Source organism: Bemisia tabaci, chromosome 5 (genome assembly GCF_918797505.1).
Source record: "Bemisia tabaci chromosome 5, PGI_BMITA_v3".
In the NCBI taxonomy this organism is placed as follows: Eukaryota; Metazoa; Arthropoda; class Insecta; order Hemiptera; family Aleyrodidae; genus Bemisia; species Bemisia tabaci.
Genome location: NC_092797.1, coordinates 31,135,792 through 31,154,755, shown reverse-complemented (window position 1 = coordinate 31,154,755; position 18,964 = coordinate 31,135,792). Strand labels below are relative to the sequence as shown.

Genomic DNA, 18,964 nt, shown 5'->3' with positions numbered 1-18,964 from the left:
CCCTGACGTGAAAATTGAATTCTACGTGTGAAAATACTTATGTATCGATATGCTGAACAGAATGCCCGCCTCTCCTCGTAATGTACAAACCGTTCCTATACTCATCTTAAAATTGTTCTCAGAGCTTTGTGTTATTATCAGCTTCCATTTAAACCCCGGTTTGATGGCCGAATCGGCTGCCCAAAAAGCAAGCCATTTTTGAAGGGCTCTATGAGAAATTCGTGATATTATCAGCTCTCAGGAAATCACCTCATGGGTAAAATTGCTGATATAAATCGAGTGCTTAAAATAATCGTATTCAAGAAACTAAGGCATTAAACTATGGAGTCAATTTCGTTTTAATAATATAACGGGATTTACTTGTCTTCAGGTCAAAACTCATACAAGGAAGCCCCTTGCAAGAGGCTAATTTTTTGTAATTTCACTCAATTTTTTCTCCTTTTTATAATTGAATTGCTTGTCACATTCTGAGGTCAATCATATTAAATTGTAATTTATACATTCCCCCCCCCCCTTCATTTTATTTTTTGTTTGGAGAAGTTTTGTTGATTTCTTCGGATTTCGAATACTGTAACTTCTCTTCTATTTGGCCGATTTTTATGAATGAGACCTCTTTTAATTCGTGTTTTAACGGAGAGTAAGGAAAAAATTGCTAAAAACTCGCGAAACAATTTTTTTTGAAAATTGGACGAATCCTAGCGTGACGGTGAAATGGTTAATGAAGCGTAAGTAATTGGGCGAGAGGCTGAGGATCCCGGCATCGCTTGGCAACCGTCATTAGCTATTGTTCGTCGAGACGCCGACGCAGTGAGCAGGAGCGTGGGAAAGAGAGGGGTAAGTGGATTCCTGTATGAGCCACGTTTAGCTAATGGTCTAATGAGTCTCGAGGCTCATCACAGATTGCACTTACACAGATTGAACTATCAGAGCACGGGTACCAACTTTTGGAAAGTATAACCGAGGTTACAGATCTGTCAAAGCAACGTTTTGAACAAAACGGAGGAGTTAAATTCTCATTTCGAGAGTGCCGACCTGCTCAGCCATCCTCGAATCAATTCGCTTGATTCTGCTTATATATGCATATTTTAAATCAGCGCGTCGCATTCTTAGGCTTTTTTTGAAAAAACCAAGTAACGTAGACTCTTGGTATTCACTGCACATAAACTAATGAGCCCCAGAATGAGAAACAACTTTAAATCATAATTATTGATGGATAAATAAACTTTTTACACGCTTTGGAAAATCTCAGAAGTTCGCGGTAGTCACTTTTCGGTAAGGAACTAAGGGACTCGGTTATTGTATCGAGCAGGGTTCGAAACGATCGCAAAGGCGGTATACTACGTATACGCGCCAATTCTCACAAATTGAGTTTGAAAATTCGTTCCGTGACGCTTTGTTGAGCACATTCCATATTTTGTCCCGCTACTTATTAACGATTATCGGAGATCCAACTACCCCCTGGAGCGTGGAGTGATTTATGGACGACTGAGCTTAAATGGGAGTTGAAATCGTAGTGAAATGATTAACATTATTTTTAGTTGTATGATTGGTTCGACGTGTGCATGAAATATATTTCCTGGAGGACATTGATCCTGGGAGGACCCTAGAGACTTTGACGCAGAATGGAAAAGACGAGACTCGTGAAAAGAGTAAAACGCGTTTTTTTCTCTCCTTTTTTTTCTCGCGAGGCATAGAATATTTTTCTTCAACTCTCAAAATAGTCATGATATTGATACTGCTCAACAGACAATGTGGGTATCATTAACGCACAGTGTCAGTCATACCCTCTGTTTTCTTGGTTATCACATCAAGTCACTCGACTGACCTCCGGACCAGTGGCGTGGCGTGCTTTGCGATCTATCGATATTTCTCCATTTGAAGCCGTGAACAAAAATCGATTATTAAGGTGTTCGCTGTGAACACCCTGTCAATCGATACTTTTCTATAGGTTTAAATGGTCGATCAATCTATATACCGCAAAGCACGCCACGCCACTGCTCCAGACAGAACAATACCTGGAGAATTTATACTCGGTGCTGCCTTTTTATCAGCGTTTTTGTTTCACCCAATTCAGTTCTCTCCTATAGAATGTATCAAAATCTGCTCCAAAAAAGCAGCGATATTGTGGATATTTTTAAAATTGATCACTGGAAAAAAAAACACATTGGATCTAGAGTCCAGACTCTTGAAAACATTGACAAGAAAAAATACTCTTGATTCGATCGGATTTTTGCTTGAATCAAAACGAAATTCGCTTAAATTAAGAGTCTTGGTTCTTGATTTAAGCTAGATTCTGATTGAATCAAGAGTACTTTTTCTTGTCGGTGTTTTTATTAAGAGTCTGGACTCTATTCCAATGTGTTTTTTTTCCGGTGATCCACAGGGACTCATCCGGTGCTTTTTGCGAGTGAATGATACCCAAAGTCAGCGCTAATCGATTATGTATGATCACATTCCGATCACATTCGCCCGGAGAAACGAGATGTTCCGCGTTGTTTAATCTGTGCATCCTTATAATCGTTAAATTTTACGCTGGAATAAGTATAGCGGCATGCCCTAATCATGCCTATCGAAGCTCTCGTGGGCCAGGATATTGGCGAGAAGATTGTGCGACGACCGCACCGCACAGTGGATCGAGTCAATTAGAGAGGTCGGACACGAAATTTTGGACAAAAATTGCCTAGTTTGATGTTTATTTCGTCTTATTTTAAAGTTCAAGGAGTGCCTCCAGGAGAGAATGGAGATGTTGCATGTGTGAGGAATTTGCGATTTGACTGTTGATTCTCATGTAAAAGTTTGCGAGAAACATGATGCTGCCACTGGTTTTCTCTGAAATTAACTCCCAAGCTCAAAAAAAGCTCTCAAGATGAGGCCAAAATGGAGGGGATATCCCACGCTATCCTGAGAGTCCACCTCTACATCAAGACAAACTCTCCATGCAAAGATAGGGAGCAAATACATTGACAGGGCTCCAACCTTATTTGGGGACTCGTCAACTGAAATCACGGCAATCCTGCTGGTTTATTTGCTCCCTATCTTTGCATGAAGAGGGTCTCTTGATGTAGAGGTGGACTCTCAGGATAGCGTGGGATATCCCCTCCATTTTGGCCTCAACTTGAGAGCTTTTTTTGAGCTTGGGAGTTGATTTCAGAGAGAACCAGTGGCACCATCGTGTTTCTCGCGAACTTTTACGTTGGAACCAACAGTCAAATCGCAAATTCTTTACACATGCAACATTTCCATTTCAAGAGGAAACCCACTTTCTGAATCTCAAAATTTTATATCAACGGAGTTACAAGCCCTTAAAGTTTTCAAATTTTCTTCGAGCTCTCCTGTAAGCTCGTTCCACCGTGCGGCGAGGGATCGTAAAGCATGGACGGGCGAGCGCGAATGGCAAATCATCGATATCGGTCCGGGGTCGATGCGATGCACTTATAATATCGAGTCATTAACTCGCACGGAATGAGCTGGAAAATATTGGGAAACAGGGAGCAGAAGGGGCAGCGTGGAGGACGAGGGACAAGGGACGAGGGCGAAGCGGATGCAAACGGCCCTTACGAGATTACGAGGAGCCGTCTGCCGCCGCGCCCCCTGTGACCCCCCACGACCCCCCGTCCCCCGCTCGAGCACCGCCCTGCCGGCCGAGAACCGCGCAGCCGCAGTGGAAATCGGCTGCGCTTGCGCGGTTTTGCCCCGGGACGGAGGAGCACGCCTCCGCCCTGCTCCTACGTCTGAATGCGCTTTCTGCATAGACTCTGGCCGGCGCTGATTTCGCGTTGCCAATTTTGGTGCGGGGTCTGATGGACTTGAATCAATGAGTTCAAAAACACATCAACTCGGATTTTTTTTCGATTTTCACTTTTTTACGGTTTAGTAACACTTATGGATAGAAGCATCCGTGCGCAAAAGGTATTTTCAAAATTGCAATCTGAAGTGCTCAAAACAGCGACGGGAAAAGGGGAAAATCGAAGTATTTCATTTGAAACACCAATGTTTGGCCATTTCAAGGGAAACGGGTGACCATCCGATTTTGCGGTTTTCTTTTTTCGGTTCAGTATACCTTGTACCAACAAGGTATATAAATATTCAAGCGTTATTCAGGTCGTACAATATACATTTTTCAGGGCAGACTATGAAAAATCAGTATCTGAAAGTCGGTGAGAACGAAAACACACCAACTCGGAAGTTTTCAAACGCTTGATTCTCTGTCATCAAACATAATGTATCGATTTCAACTTGGTGCTTTACAAAGTCTCTAACTACTCGTCCTTTGGCACCAAAAAGGTTTTTCTTAAACTAACTTCTTCGCCCGCTGCGCAGTTTTAGGTGTTTCCTGAAAATTTTTTTTTTCCGAGTTGGTGTGTTTTCGAACTCACTGATTCACTTGTCATCAGTGGCGCGGCGTGAATGATCAATTGTTGATATTTCCCCCATTCTATGCTATGGTAAAGAATCGACTATTGATGTGTTTGCCGCAAACACCGTGTTTATCGATCATTTTTCATAGGTTTAAATGGCAGATCAATCGATTTATCGCAAAGCGCGCCACGCGTCGCCACGCCACTGCATGAGGGATCTTGGCTCACTGGCTAAAAAACAGTGGTTCCCTATTGCACAATGGCGACAACCTCTAAAATAATCGCCATGTATGTGCGAAAGACTCAACATTATTCTTAGAGGCCCTTTATCAGTAAATCTAACGGCACACCCCTAGAGAAGAAAAGGATGAGAAAATTGAATTTCGGCCATTGACAAAATGAACAACCCAACCAGTGGGCTGATTGTTGGGATTCATAGACAAAGCGATAGACAAAGAAGACATAGGGAGTATGGAACGATCCTCCTGGCTGAGAATTCGTGGTTCTTATAGACTAAGGGTTGCATACTCCAGCCCCTGAAAACTACGAAATATTTCAAGCCTCGTGAAATTTCATGAAATATTTCACGGGAATTTCCAATCTTTCATATTTTTCATTTAACGCGTGCAACCCTGCCCAGGAAGACTAATAGCGGCAACCCTGTATGTCAGTACTCGCGGTGTTGGTTTATAGGTAGTGGAAGCTCTCGGCCAGCTCTCCTGGGCCGTTGAACGATATTACTCGTTGTGGACGAAAGTGAAGCAAGATATACTTTTCGTGTCCCCCGTTCACGATCGCCCGATCCAGGCTCACGATCTGCATTTTATTGTATAAGAGCTCGACACTGATGCCAAATTGGGCCTCAAATTCACGAGCCTCCTTTCAAAATAGAGCACTTTTCAGTTACCTTTTGGCAACCCGCGGGAAGAATTTACTTTCTATACTATTTGCACTCAGCCACTGCTCTCTTATCCAACCACTTGTCTCAATTTTTTTTCTTTCTCCAGCCCCCCTAATCGTTTGTTCGGAGCTTTTTCCGTTTGTGCTCGTAATATGAGGAAGCCATTTTTTATACTGTTACCTGCAGATTTGAAATCTTTTGACATCCATAGTAACGTGTGCGCGCCTCGAAATCGTGAAATAGGGGTGTAACCACGCCAAAACAGCTAAGATGCAAGATTACTTCCTACACACGTCATTTGGACGCACATTCATTTTTTATCATTTATGTTGCTCCAGTGTAAACCATAATAGAGATATTAGAGAAGACCGCGAAATTTGTCAAAACTGAACCGATAAAACCGATGCATATCATGGTGAGGAATAATCACAATATAATCGAATCGGTTTCCGTTAGACGGGTGTAAGTCCAAAAAATCATGAGCCCTGACTTTCGTTGATCATGCAGGACGCCAGGGCTCATGAGTTTTTTTACTTACGCCTGCCTAACAGAAACCGATTCAATTGAGACACCTACTCATTTCTCAAAGTGATAACATTGTCGTTCAACGATACTAGTCTACCTTATTTTCCAAAAAATTGAGGACTTCATAGAAATAATGTTTTATTTTACGAGAAGAACAGCTTATCAGAAATCAAGATTGCTGTGAATATCCCGTGCACCGAAGGAAAAGTTTCGTTGTATTGGAGTAAAGAAATCCGTTACTTAGATTTTTGCAGCTTTTCGATGTACTGAGTATTATTACCCAGTAGGCGATTTATTTGAGAGCGTGAAGTATCCTCTGAAGGTCAGGCTACTTAGCAGCCAGTCCAGGGGGCGTACCTCTTAATAATTTTATGTCGGTCTAGCCTCCAAAAGAATCACGATGCAGCAAAATTTTGGTCGGAGAAAGCTCTTTAAAAGCTCTTTTTTCGAATCTGCTCGACGCTGGACATTTCATAAACACTGCACTTTAGATACATTTCGGCCAGAGCGTGGTCTGGTCATCTTACCGCTATTTTGGACCATAGGCTCGGATGCGGATGTTGGGTTGCATCCTCCAGGTGGGCCGTTTGTCTCTCCATTTTATTGAGCCAATAACATTAAGAAAAACAGAAGTAAAAAAACTGAACACTGTCGGAGGAGCGAGTTTTATCGTCAACCTACGAGGCCGGGAAACTCCTGCACCATAATACTGCCGTCCACAGTCACTTTGTTTATTTTTATAGACCTATTTCGGGTGTTATATTTTCGAATTGCCCAGCGGATGACTCATTTCAAGCTTCGAGATGGTGATCAAGTTCACACCTATTTTGTCTCGTAAAATCGTGACGATAATTTGAGCGATGAAACTGCCTCATTGCGGTGTCGTCTGGGGCTGTGATAAAATTGAAAATCAAGCCCCGCTTTCATCTAAAATGAGTGTCATTAAATGTTCTGTCTTGGACGGAATCCGAGTAAAGAGTTTTTTAGCAGCCCATTTAAGGAAGCGTCCAAATGTACTACGCTAGAGTCAGCTTCAAAACACTCACTCCATATAATTATGTTGTGCGAGTTTAATAAATATTTTAGGTCTTTGGAACACTGTGCGATAGGATAGTGGAAATTATATTCCCTCATGCAATCATGCATATGTATAAATTCTGAAAAAATAATTTTTTATCAAATCCTAGAATCGATCAAGAAACATTGATTTTTGCTTTTATGACTGATTTTCAATGACAGATATTACAGTAGTATGGCATGAGTCTGACAAAAATGCACTAAAATATTTGTATAAGGTACATTAAGTTTGAACTGAAAAAAAAATTAAGTTTTATACTTACCACCATAAAAAGCAATGTTGAGGACAAAGTTTAACGACTGTCTCCATGCTCGAAATTATTTTCTAGATCGTGAATTTTCAACAGGAGAAAATTTACAATAGGTTGAATCAAAATCTACTCGTAGCGCATGTTTTCCCAAAATACGACATGCTGCGCTTTTGTTAAACTCGGTCCATTAGATCATAGAAAAATGAGTCAAAGAAAAAACGTCGAGGGAAAATGTTACATTCGCACGTTCTTCGAAGCTCGACCTGTACCAGATTTTTGGACGGGTCAGATCCAGAAGAAATTCCAGAAAAAATGTTTTCTCTAAGTTTTAGCCAAAAATAAATGCTTAGACTTGTAGTACATAGAGAAACTAATTGTATATGGGAATTGGGGAAGAACTAATATTACTTACCGATCAGATATACAGGGTCGCCACAGTCAGGGAATTTTAAAAAGTCTAGGAAACCCTGGAAAATGTCAGAGAAATGACGGAAGTGTCAGGGGAGTATTGTTCTGTCATCTTAATTTGCTTTCCAGAATGATTTTGACAACTTGAACAACAGATTTTGCTTGGAAGCTGTATCAAAACGCGTCTTTTAAGTCATCTGGCATATCCATACTTGTCAGGGAATGTTTCCAAAAAGTGTCGGGGAATTCAGGGTAATATCAGGGAATTAAATTTTCTTAATTCTCTGTCAACCCTGTCTGTAGCTTTTGGGGTTTTTTTCTTGTTGTATTTATGTTCATCCAACTTTTAATGATAACTTGGAGTGCAACTGAACGCTTGAGAAATAAATGTCATCGACTTTTTTAAAGCGTGATGGATCTTTCGCTTGAGAAATAAATGTCATCGACTTTTTTTAAAGCGTGATGGATCTTTCACTTCAAGACAACGGTTCTGTATGCGTGACTGTCAGGAGCCCTTTTGAAAGTGCGCGCGCAGTAATGGCATGAGAAATGGACGGAGGAGTTTGCGAGGAGAAAATTGCGCTAAACTTAGCGGCGTGGCATGATTACAGCCTCTGTTCTGTTTTTAGTGCATTTGATTACAAACACATTCAGTGGGAAGGCAACTAGTCCCCTCGCTGGTGTTTACGAACAATTAAGTTTGTTCTTAATGGACAACCTGTCATTATGTGAACATTCCTGGTCCCCTATTCGCTTGATGCTTTAAAAGTCGTGCATTGAATGTTGGTACATCTCCAGCTGAGTGAAACGAAGGCCTATTCGCTTCCGAGTGCAACTAACTGTCAGCAAAACTTAGGCTTCTGGTACCAGATTTGCCCCTCGATTTGAAAGTGGACGGAAAGCACCTGTGAGATAGGAAACATGCAAAAGTCAAGAACATGCCACGTTGAAATCTTAAAATTTTCTGTTTTGCTCCGGACAAGACGCTCATAGCAACATCATGAGTTATAATGAGGTACCGCCCTTGTAGCAATGACATTTTAAAACATTTTTCATAAGCTGTTAAAATGTTCGTATTGGGAAACCATTTTTGGATAATTTTTACCAGTAAAATTCAAGGGAAGAGTGCTAAGCAAAACTCTAAAAATATCAATGTAGATTTTAACCTTTTTTTCAAAAATTTTTATCGTTGACCAATACAGATATTTTTTACCTATACATTTTACTCCTCGTAAATTTTACTTAAAGACTAGCCTTCTAAGAGTTTCCTTAAACTGGCATTGTAACTTTTTTTTTTTTTTTTTTTTTTTTTTTTTTTTTTTTTTTTTATAAAGTTGCCTTTTTGATATTTCAAGAGATTTTAAAAGTTTCTTTGCAAAGTCGTTCTTACTAGAAAAACATTTCTCTAACAACGACTCTATTGCACGCGAATGTTTTCGATGAAGGGGAGTGGCGTTATTAATTAAATGAGAATCTCGTCTGAGTCGCATCAACCCATAGGGGTAGTCGTCCGAATATTTTCTCATGAAAATGGGATAAGCTTAAGTATCTCTCCAGTATTCTCTTCTAACACTCAGAGGAGTGGAGAGCAATAAGAAACAGTAAATAGTAAAGAAACAGTGACTGCAAACAAACTAATGGGGGCAATGGTTGTATAGGTCAACACTACGTCTTTGTCTGACCCCCTCCCCCATTAAAAACAAATAACGACAAGAGACGAAGCACAAGTCATTTCTTTTTGCAACATTAAGTATACATTTGACCATAGAGTGACCACCGAGATCATTGCGTTAGAACTTCGCGGATAATTGATAAGGTATTAGGGGCGCTGTGAGGCAGTGTGACAGAGCTTTGGGTTCATAACCTCACCTCGAACACGACCTTTAACGAAGCAGGACACGGCTAGTAGCTCGAAGGTATGCTAATCGGAGACTTGGGACAGAACAGTCAGCGACAAACGCAAGGAAATTCTTTCTTTCCTCCCTTTCTTTCTGATTATTTTTTCGTTCGCGGTAAAACTCACAAGTTTGCGTAAAACACACATCGTGACTTGCGTTTGTCCCTCTGTCCATCTTGTGTAATTTAAAGTAAGTGAGGGATAAAACTGCCGTGGTAAGGAGTAATGCCGTATGAATATTCGAGAGTTGCCAGATTTCCCTTGATAAAACATGTATTTTTGACAAAATTCATGCGTATATTTCCTTGAAATTCTCAAGTATTTTTTATTAAATTGCGTAGAAAATTGTCTGAAATTTCTGGAAAATGATATTCACAATTTTTCCGGTAAATTCGGTTTTTATTGAAGGAAACTTGGCAACGTCTGAAGGCTCATACGGCGTTCTACCTTAGCACGGCAGAAATGGCGCAGAAGAATTCCTTCATCCGTAGGTTCTGTTTTATCTCATTCTTTATTTCCGTAAGCTCTCCCGATTTCCAACTCATTTCTGTTTGTTTAACTATTTAAAGCGGCCAAGCGCCTGGTGCTTTAATTAACTGCAAGTTGGATTTAATTACGCATACACGTTCCTGGGGAGCGGGGCCGGCGGTGGACTCGAGGTGTGAGTATTTTGATAATGACCCAATGAACTGAGAGCCGTTATAACACCTATTTACCCAGATTTGATTTTGCGTTTGCAGTGGGCCACTGCGGGCTACTCTGGGTCGAACTCTGGAAGTGTCGGCTCAGGCTAAGGTTGCGCAAGTGAATAATGTGGGTGGAGTGATGTAACCCGCGGTTGGATTGAAAGTTGTGCGGTTCAGCTAAAAGTCGTTTTTACCGCAGATGGCGCTCTCGGTACCTAGTTGCCGTTCGCCACTAGTCCTTTGCATCCTGTGCGAGACAATACGGAACATTTTGTCTTTTAAAATAACACATTAATGTGGGGAAAAATGCATAAAAACAGGGGATGAAAAATCCCGGTACGTTTCGAAACGTTACAATATCATTCACCAAGAAAAACCACCACCACTAGATACTAAACTGAATAATTTTTAACTAGATGAATTGTTTTAAAAATTTTAATTATCTTAATAGTTTCAGTATCATGCTTTTTAAATTTAAGCTATTAAAACAAATAAGGATAATCATTAAAATAATTATTGTCACTATTATGGTTTTTAAGTTGATTTGGCTAACATTTCGAAACGTTCGGGTTTTTTTTTATATTTGTCTTCTGTTTTTTGCAGCCTTTTCCCAAATTAAGTTGAAAACTTATCATGTGATTTGGCTGATTATGTTGTTCTTCATTCTATATAGTCGGGTTGTGTGTGTTTTTTTAAAGCTGAATTAGAAAACTGTATAAAACCTTTCACTCCTGTCAAAATACCTCAAATCTTCGATATAGTTTACCGTTGCACATTATGAATAGCGAAAATGGTCACTTCAAGTATATATGTACCGAAAGTATTCTCCTCTTGTTCTTGATTGCAAAAGACAGTAAGTATCACTTCCGTTCGTTATAATAATAGCAGAGTGGCCGCCTGATCAGGATTTTCAAGCCCAAAGTAATTTTAAATAATCAGATTTTTTTTTTGTTAGTTTACTTTACTACACTCCATTTCAAACGGAAAGGAGTATGTGTTTTTCTATGGCAATGCATAGATTGGGTACCTCCCATTGGGAGGGTTTCCAATAAAAATGCAAATTTCAAATCAAACAGCCTACACTATTTGTATTACCGAATCGACTTCCATACCACTTATATACTTTAAAGTAACCAAGGCAGGATCTAATCCTGCCTGGTTCTAATCTGAACAAAGAGGATAATATTACATTGTACCATCTTCAAACATGGCAGAGAAATTAATTTTGCATGCAAAAAACCCTCTTTACGTGACTAGCGGAAAAGGCATATTAGCGCTAAGGTCTTAAAAGATAGCTGATTACTTTGAGCAACATTATCGCGTGTTCTTGAAAACTAATATAAATTATGTGGTGACATATTCCCTGAAAAATTGTCTCTTTTTCATTCCGATCTTGACTGAGATAGTTTGAAAAAACGCAGGATTAAGTGAAGTCCCTCTTATACATAGATCGAAAGAGTGCAAAATCGGGACCTCATTGATTCTTAAAACAACTTTTGAACGTGCTATGAATAGACAGGAGAAACGTGATAAACACATTTCACGAACCGCGAATTATCCTTGAATAATGCCACAGTATGACGAGAAAATATGAAGGCTCTACTTTAGCGCCATCTCGAAAGAAACCATGCTGTATGTTACTCTATCTGCCTGATGAAAAATTTGAAAATAAAAATGATGATTTGGCAAAGTACGCTGGATGCATCTCAGGTGCAGGTCGTAGTATAGGCAAGTGCATCTTATATCTCGGTGTAGTTTCGTTCTGTGTTGTAATCACCATAATAATTGAAGCTGAGGAAGAGGGTTGGGCACTACAGTGGTGGGCTGGTGGGTGTCACTCATGCAACTGGGGCGGTACAACGCACAATCGGCAGATGATTGAAATTTAGTGGCCGGAAATCAGAGCTCTTCGAGAACACTATAAAATTTTAAATTGGGTGCCATCAGTGCATTGCAATCAAACTTAAGTGTCTGTTTACGTTTATTTTCATCAAAAAAACGCCCGAAATACGATGACTAAATTCATCAAAGAGAATTTAATATGATAATTGTCCATTTTAGTGGTCTGCGTGATACAATAATAACGGGGCGGATTTAGATCTTCACTTTTCTGTTTAATTTTTTACTTCATTATAATTATTTACCATTAGAAGATTACTTAACTTACCCTCCACTACTAAAATAGGGGTTACGCAAGTTATATTGATAAAAAAAATGCGGTTAAAATTAGGCCTTCTAGTGATTGCTTTCTCCAAAGACAAGCCAATTTTCAAAAACCACTTAACGTAGTCCCAGTGGTAGTTTTTGGAATCAATTTTCACATGAGCCCCGAAAAGCATCGGAATATGCGGAGAACAGGGCTCACGTAAGAATCGAGGTACGCTCTTACGTCAGGGGAGCGACGAAATGAGACGCCTCTCGTCTGGCTCCATCCAAGAATGCGAAAAAACGTGTAGGTTAAAACGTAGAGGCATTTTACCGTAATGTGTAATACATTATATCTTTATTGCCCCCGTTAACATTTTCGGCTCTGACAAGCCTCCAACGTCCAACTAATTATGCATTCTTTTCGGGGAACACGTTTAAATGAACGTTGACCTCCAAAAACTGCTAAGACATAGGATTGTAAGCGTGGATGGGTTCACTGAAAATTTCAGGAATTTCACTCGCAAGAGTTTAATTTAACATATGTTACTTAAACTGCAGTCGCGAGGCGTGAATGATCGATTCTATCGATATTTTCCTATTTAAGCTATGGTAAAGAATCGATTATTGAGGTGTTCGTTGTGAACAGCCTGTTTATCGATCCTATTCCGTAGGTGTAAATGGCGAATCAATCGATGTTTCGCACAACACGCCACGCCGCTGTTAAACTGCCCTTGTCCGTCGAAAGGATCCTCGTAGGAAACACATTTTTACCATATAGCACATAAAAATGTCACTTTTTACGAATCTTTAGTCAAATTCAATCATCTATCTTTGGAGATAGACTCTTTCGAGGGATTCTAACCTGATTTACCACAAGAAAATATTGCTAATTTTGAATATTTTAAGTTTGGGATATACCCACAGGCAGTTCTACGGGGGTGTCAGTGGGTGCCGGGCACCCCCAAGCAAAAATTAAGTACGATTATCGGAACCGTGAAATTGCTGTTTTTAAAGATTCTGTATTTGCTCGTACTGAGAAAATTCCCAGCAATTAATTGGAAATGTTTTAAACAGAATTAATATTGATAGCCGTGTTTAACAAAGATTCTACTGTTTTTTTATGGTAAGATTGTAGTTTTGCTGGAAAGTTTTGCTAAAAATTTTCTACATTGAATTTATAGGTATTTAAGTAGAAAGGAAGGAGAGAAAAAGAGAAAGGAGGGTAGGAAAGGGACAAAACTTGAGGGCCGAAACTTGGGCCTCCCCTGAGCGACCGTTCCCTTCGGGGCCGGCCTCCAACATTTTCCACCTCTGGGCACCCCCAAGCATGAAGGTCCAGAACCGCCTATGGATGCACCTGCCTCAAAGTTCGTCAAGGTCATACAGAATGTTTTATATTTTGATCGGTATCTTTTATGAGTGTCAAATCATTGTAATCTCTCATAAGGATCTATTTCCAAAGTGGTTCCGTTGCATTTCTCTTGAGGCGTATGCAAAGTGTCATTTTATTGATGTTATCTTGGGACCTTCTCAATTACAACGTCGACTATATCATGAAGCCTGTCTAATAGTAAGGAACTGTTTAAGGAACAACTACGAAAACGGCTCTTGTTGATGATAATGCAGTCTATTGTTTAAAAAAATCCATTACTGCGGCCGATAAAGGCGAATCTTATCTTCCTATGTGAGCTGAAAAAGCCACGGAATGGACACCACTTCCATGTTAGCGAATTAAGGCACAAAGAAAGAAACAACCAGATAATTATTAGGAAATAGTTATGAAATGTCCGAGTTAAATCTGAAAAAAATGAAGTGAAATGCGAGATGTAGAGGAAGCTGTTCCATTAAGATAAGTAATAAGTCTTTTGTGTAAAACTTTTATTTGCGCGCTTGACGAGATATGACTGGGTGATTAATCTACGGTTCTTTCGTAAAGTATAACGCAAAGGCGATAAAGTGATAGCTTTCATACTAATTACTTGTTGAGTGTTGACCAAGCCAATTTTCAAGCTTTACGTAACTGAGTTTGGTCAAGTTATATACTTAACGAAGCCGAGGAAAGTACCTTAATTGAGTTTTTTGATCGTCTATTTCAGTTTGAATTTTTACAAAATTACTTCTGGGAAAAGTTGGCTGACACTCTATTTTCTATTAAGTAGGGTCGAAAAATTTTCTATCAATAGTTTTCACGATGAAAATTCTTTAAAAGTTCTCTTATTTCTTTATTTGAAAATCCTATCATAAAAAACATTACTCCTTTTTTGTGTGGATTCATTCACCGATTCCAAACGGCGATTTTTCTACTCTGGCGTTGAAGTCTTTCAAATAATAAATTTTAACAACTTGACTACATAAGACAAACGCTGCGTTACATGACGAATCTTTTACGATATGATTTAACGACGGTACGGGATAGCCTCCAATCGTTTACAGAACAATGTATCGCACCTAGATCGATGGTTTTCGATTTTCTGAAGCATGGAGCCATCAAGTGCCCAATGCTAAACTCCAAGGGACACGATTGGTTCGCAGCTCATTTTTCATATTTTATCGCTTCCATCGCAGCAGTCGATCGCTTATTTTTCCTGACCACGTTTATTTATTTTCCGTCGTATGCTCACGGTTCCTGATGTTTTACTGATCGAAGTGTAGTGAATTATTTCTCACCCGATCGTTGCCGGAAAGGATCATGTCCATTCAAGTCAATAAAATGAATGGCCACTAGCGAAACGGGTTCTTAAACCATGTGAATTTTCCTTTGGAATTTTCATTTCATTTAACACATGATCGATTCCAGTTTCGGTCCTTTTGACGTTCAATTAAGTTTTATACGGAGGACATCAGCCACGAAAGTAATATCATCATTGATGGGAATGAAAATTTGGCCGAATCGCTAAAATTCAATCTTTCACTCTACTCTTGTTACTTTTTTTCTGTCATAGTTTGTGTTTTTTTATGCGACTCTAAATAAATCGTGGACACCCTTTGGTGTTATTTATTATTTTTTTGAAGCTGATGCGGAGAATGATCTTAATCCATTTGGCCTGTTAGTTTATTGGAGGGGGGGGGAAGGGGGGTAAAATTTAATTTTTGCAACGATCGTCTCCTCCGGATAATAAGCAGCGTGGCTATATTATCTCCGATGTGATTTCAGCACTCTATCTCAATTCAGATTTTATATTTTCTGTGGGACTTCAAAAATCGTCGCTACGTATACGCGTTTAATTTGTATTGATAGTTTTACGCACCAAATTTTTAAGATGACCGAACCCTCTCGTGTGAAACTTTCCGCTCTGACGGTTTAAGAATACAGCTGAAAGCAGCCGAGATATTTTGCAGTTTCTTCAAAAAAATTTGAAGCCAATACTTCCCTAGATTGATACGCGAGAGGAAAAAAACCCAGAAAAACATGATTCTTGATGTTTCATGCACGATGCACCAAATGCGTTTCTCCTCTCAGTATCCCCGCTTCCTTTCAAATTACATCGCGGTATTTCTGAAGGTCACTTGAACTTGTAGTATGAGGAAGATGCACGAGAAGAAAATATTACACCTCGGCTTGTCAACTGGATGTTAATGAAGAAGCACTATGGCTTTGTTACCCTTTCTCTCGCACTCATCACTCCGTGTTCTCTCAAGTTATTCTCGTTTTGACTGAAGAAACGTCGCTGAGTAATTTTTTTTTCTTAATCCTTTTCACTCTCTGATGTCGGATCCCCTCCTCGCCTGCATTACTGCCACCTCCCGCTTCCCCTCTCTAAATTTCACTCTCTATTGTTAAATTCTTGTCGCCATCTGAGCGTCAAACCACGAACCACAAAAAAAGTTGAAGGACAGAATAGAAAAAGTACAAAACTCAGTTATCTCGTGACCACAATACTTTGAGCTGAGGCTAGTATCGCTGCCAAGTCGGCATTCTAATTTCTTTTATCTCGTGTGAAACAAAAGTAATTATCCCTGCATCGGTTCACTTATTCCGGTATAGTCTCTGGATGACTAGCGTTAATCTTTTTTATATAAATAATTACTATTCCAAGGTGACTGCCCATTTAATTTGAAAGTTTTATTTATCTATTATACATCCTACTATCATATGCATTTTGAACCATAAGTATAGAATTGTGTGCCATATTTGCAACATTGTGCTAGTTAATTGAACATAGCATGTTCTCTCGGGAGCTCATAAATCGTTTCTTCTCAACTCGATCCTCTGGGTTATCTTATGATTATTTCATCATTGTCGAACCGCAGGAAGTTAATAAGTATAGAAGTCGCAGTTTAAATAAATGCAATCTCCTTAATTTTTTACAATGATAGAATTTTTTGATGGACTTAGCATCGTAGATGTGTTTAGTAGTGTCAATTTTATAGTAAAAAAAGCGGAGATCAAGAGGTTTAAAATCTTTAAAAGTGCCACCAGGATGCTTTAGGAGCTTTAGCTACTTATTCTCCGCATAATCTGACTCCATTTATGGACGGCCCTTTTGAAAAAATTAAATGTCGATCGATTTTAAAATCGTGGTTCCTTATCTTCCCATGAAATTCTCCAAAGAATGCCTGCACGCGTAATATAGTCGCAGCAGCTCAGTTGTCCTACATAAATTCGAGTTAATTGTTATTTCTCACCGAACACGTCGCGAACCTAAAGACCAGTTTTTATCCAGAATACATAAGTTAAAGGACGGTAAATTATAATTTAAACAGGAGCATAAGTTTTTAATGGAGGCAGACTGTTGAAAATATCAGATCACTTATACCAGCGCTGGCAAAGAGAATTACATCACGGTCAAAAGTCAGCATGCGGGTAGAAAATATGAACCAAAAGAATTCTTACATCAACCGAGGCTGGCGCAAGCTCAACGTCTGAGAAATGGATGGAGATCATAAATAAAAAAGCACGAAAGCATGCCTTGTTGGCTCAAAACTGCGAGCTTTTTCTGTTTGAATAGCCATCGAGACATCTAGGATATGATGAACCCCGCCCACACTGGAGCGGAACGCGTCGTCGCATCGCGTCGCAGAGAAAAGGTTACATCATCCCGTCTTTATCACTTTTTACATAGCTCAACCATCGTTTATACTTTATACATTGGCTGTGGTTTCTTAGTTTCATCTTTTACTTGCCAGCGGCGCCGCTATCAGCATCCGATCCAACTGCATCCAGCTCTGGTAGATGATTTCCTTATTTTTCATTAAGTTGCAAAATAAATGAACCATCATGATTTTTTTTAAGAAGCCTTGGTGAAGTACATTGATAGACATAATTGTGAGCTTGTGTTACTTGTGGTTGCTATAGGAAGTGGAACACAAACCAAATTTTGTGTTGACCTTGGTACAGTTTACGCTGAATTCAGCGCAGAAAACAATGGGCAGACTGGAAAACCCCAGAGTCAACTGAAGGTTTGGGCTATTTTGCGTTTTACTTCCCGTATTAAACAAACTTTTGTGTACAGAGAGAGAAATTTCAACTCAAAAGTTTGGCTAATACAGGAAGCATAACACAAAAGAACCCTAACTTTCCGTTGAAAGTTTCAAGAGAAAATGCCAGGTAGTTTTCTTGACGAAATTTAGTAAGAAATCAGTTGTGAATACCAACGCCGCAATCGAAGGAATACATTTTCCCGGTCGCTCCGTTGTTTTTTGCGCTAAATTCACCGCAAACTACCACCAAAATCAACACAAAATTTGTGTTGGTTTGTGTGTCACTTCCTGTGTTAACCCAAAGTAACACAAGAACACAAATACTTTTATCAGTGTATCTACGGAAGGAGGCAGCTAAAATTCCTATAATATTTTGATACTACACATAGAAATTGCTTGTTTTTTCCGCTCCGTTGTTGTCTGCGCTAAATTCACTGCGAACTACCAAAATCAACACAAAGTTTGTGTTGGTTTGTGTTTCACTTCCTGTGTTAACCCAAAGTAACACAAGAACACAAATACTTTTATCAGTGTATCTACGGAAGGGGGCAGCTAAAATGTCTATAATATTTAGATTCATACGCAAAGAAACATGACAACATACGAACAGAAGGCGCACTCAGCTCTCGCGTTGAATGGGCTAGCTCGGAGTCATTGCACCTATAATCTGCTGATAAAAATACACCCCGTGTTCATACCGGTGGTTGTTCGGTGTGGACGTCCTCCGGAGTGCGTTCCTCAGCTCGTAATATTTTGCATGTTTAATGCAGACCAGTTGCGAGGCGCGAATGATCGATTATCGATATTTCCCCTTATAAAGCTATGGTAAAGAGTCGGTTATTATGGTGTTCGCTGCGAACACCCTGTTTATCGATCTTTTTCCATAGGTTCAAATGGCACAATCGATGTATCGCAAAGCACGCAGGGAGTCGAGGCCCTCGAGGACCCGAGGATCGCGTTTCGTCGACCAAAGGCCAGTTGACCAGTTCGCCGGGTCGCCGCGCCGGCCGCTCTTTCCTACCTGCTTGTGGTTTATCAAAGTTCATCAGGTTAGTGAGGAGAAAAGAAGCGAGACCGCGTGGTTCACGGTGTTGTTTATGACGCCTCTCGATTTCACACGTCGTCGAATCGTTCCTATAATATGAGTGAGATCTTGCGGTTTGACGCCGCGGCCGCATGTAGCGGAAAGTTGCACGAAATATTTCGAGCTTCTTCGCTTCTTGGGCTTCGCAAGTTGCGTCCAGTGGCGGGGCGTGAATAATCGATTATCGATATCTCCTCATTTGAAGCTA

General features: G+C 39.9%; 1 protein-coding gene and 1 long non-coding RNA gene across 4 annotated transcripts in view; one reads left to right on the top strand and one right to left on the bottom strand.

Annotated features, from left to right (window-relative positions):
• LOC140224709 (uncharacterized) overlaps positions 1–17,458 on the bottom strand; it is a 33,894-nt gene extending 16,436 nt beyond the window's left edge. Inside the window, exon 1 of one of the 2 annotated variants that reach the window (XR_011899959.1) lies at positions 17,086–17,458. This is a non-coding gene — a long non-coding RNA (uncharacterized lncRNA). The remainder of the gene's footprint in view (positions 1–17,085) is intronic. The other variant, XR_011899960.1, reaches the window with a different exon arrangement.
• The window catches only part of RhoGEF64C (Rho guanine nucleotide exchange factor at 64C), a 263,281-nt gene that overhangs the window by 75,197 nt on the left and 169,120 nt on the right, over positions 1–18,964 (top strand). The window lies entirely within an intron of this gene.